Source organism: Palaemon carinicauda, chromosome 13 (assembly GCF_036898095.1).
Source record: "Palaemon carinicauda isolate YSFRI2023 chromosome 13, ASM3689809v2, whole genome shotgun sequence".
In the NCBI taxonomy this organism is placed as follows: Eukaryota; Metazoa; Arthropoda; class Malacostraca; order Decapoda; family Palaemonidae; genus Palaemon; species Palaemon carinicauda.
Window position 1 is genome coordinate 133,839,079 of NC_090737.1, and position 2,500 is coordinate 133,841,578.

General features: G+C 36.2%; 1 protein-coding gene across 1 annotated transcript in view; it reads left to right on the forward strand.

Annotated features, from left to right (window-relative positions):
* The first annotated feature begins 549 nt into the window (after positions 1–549).
* LOC137652465 (mitochondrial disaggregase-like) overlaps positions 550–2,500 on the forward strand; it is a 101,794-nt gene continuing 99,843 nt past the window's right edge. The window contains exon 1 of the mRNA XM_068385854.1: positions 550–670. The gene's annotated coding sequence lies outside the window, so the exon portion shown is untranslated. The remainder of the gene's footprint in view (positions 671–2,500) is intronic.

A 2,500-nucleotide genomic window follows, 5' to 3' on the forward strand; every position in this document is an offset into this window, starting at 1 on the left:
TATGAAATATAAGATTAAGTCCTGACTAGTTTCGTGATACTTCTTCATATATATAAATATATATATATATATATATATATATATATATATATATATATATATATATATATATATATATATATATACACTTATCTAGTTTTCTGATAAAGAAAAAAATATCTCACCAGTATAAGTCAGTGGTTTAATTTCCATGTATTTAATCAATTACATATTACTTAATTCTGAGATACTTAAAGAAATACTACATTATTCTTTTATTTGGATTTTAGTTAATTTCATAAACTTAAATGCTCGTCATTTTCCAATATATCGATTTGTCCTCATTGCTCACGAAAGATCTTTGTAATTAACAACTAGCATAGGCCTATATTCTACTCTCACCAAGATGGTAAAAATCTTGCGTTGCATTTTACTGCCATCTAAGCTCTGGTTCGACAATTACACCTCCAGGGTGCTTGTAGAAAATTATACGTCCTATCTTTATTATCCCTGTTGTTTAACTGACATTCTTTCGATATAATAACAGCTAAAACGCGTTCGTAATTTCTTATTCAATTTAGTATAAAATTTTCAAGAGTGGAGTGACCTTAGTGTTATTGAGGTCTTCAGCGGGAATCAGTGTGACTCGTAGGCAATGATAGTTTAACTGTTGGAGGGAGGTTTTTATAAGGTACGTTTTGATGTTTTATTTTATTTTGTACATTTTTATTTTTCACGTTTATTACACGTTGATAAAAAAAAAAACCGTAATTTTTATCGGAAATTCTCCCTAAAGATATACTGTTCTCAGCCGTATTTCAGTAAAATACAGGCGACCGTAACTTTTACCCTACTTTGTTATTATATTTTATGGGTTAGTGACCGTAATATCACTCCATTACTTCAATGTAACCATTTTTAAAACGATAAAAGTCCTGGAATAAATGTTGCCAGGCAAATACTGTTTTTTTATGCAATTTTTTAAGTTTGAGTAACAGTGTATCCCAAAAATAACTCCAGAAATGGACTCCCTATCCCGGAAAACCCGTAAAAAGAGGTATTACAAGACCCTCTAAGTCATGGTGATGAAAAGTTGACCATTGGTCGAAATTCAAGATGGCTGAGGCCGCCATCTTGAATTCTGAAAAATGCTGAATGTTGCACAAGTAGCAACCAAGCTAATTATGCTCTCCTAACCATATAAAATACATTTCCAGAAAGTTTGCTGTAATTAACATTGCAGGGTAATGTATAGGAAGGATAGGGGCGGCAGCTTGACTAAAAGCCTCGGTATAAGTCTTTTCATAGATCTTGCATTGAGATTTTCATCGTTTCGAGAAAAAATAATAAAATATCCGTCTTGCTTTATAATTTCATTTCATATTTAGAACATACGAATCAAGCAAATTTTAACCTTAACGTTATAATTGTTTTTATAACTATATCTTCATCATTTCTAGAAAAAAATACAAACACGTCTGACACATTTTATAACTTCATTTCACCAATACCAGAAGTAGACCTTTTGACTTAGTGAAACTTTTTTTTTTTTAACTCTAAACTTGACCTCGCCCTGCCAATGCCCTCCACAAGGCACTTATAGAGTTGGAAGACCCAGGCCTACATGGCTGAGGACTATGAAGCGCGAAGTAGATGATGAATGGAGAAGTATTGATTTAAAAGCTCAAGAGGGAGACGACTGACGAAATCTAACCGAGGCCCTTTGCGTCAATAGGCGTAGGAGATGATGAATGGAGAAGTATTGATTTAAAAGCTCAGGAGGGAGACGACTGACGAAATCTAACCGAGGCCCTTTGCGTCAATAGGCGTAGGAGATGATGAATGGAGAAGTATTGATTTAAAAGCTCAAGAGGGAGACGACTGACGAAATCTAACCGAGGCCCTTTGCGTCAATAGGCGTAGGAGATGATGAATGGAGAAGTATTGATTTAAAAGCTCAAGAGGGAGACGACTGACGAAATCTAACCGAGGCCCTTTGCGTCAATAGGCGTAGGAGATGATGAATGGAGAAGTATTGATTTAAAAGCTCAAGAGGGAGACGACTGACGAAATCTAACCGAGGCCCTTTGCGTCAATAGGCGTAGGAGATGATGAATGGAGAAGTATTGATTTAAAAACTCAAGAGGGAGACGACTGACGAAATCTAACCGAGGCCCTTTGCGTCAGTAGGCGTAGGAGATGATGAATGGAGAAGTATTGATTTAAAAACTCAAGAGGGAGACGACTGACGAAATCTAACCGAGGCCCTTTGCGTCAGTAGGCGTAGGAGATGATGAATGGAGAAGTATTGATTTAAAAACTCAAGAGGGAGACGACTGACGAAATCTAACCGAGGCCCTTTGCGTCAGTAGGCGTAGGAGATGATGAATGGAGAAGTATTGATTTAAAAACTCAAGAGGGAGACGACTGACGAAATCTAACCGAGGCCCTTTGCGTCAATAGGCGTAGGAGATGATGAATGGAGAAGTATTGATTTAAAAACTCAAGAGGGAGACGACTG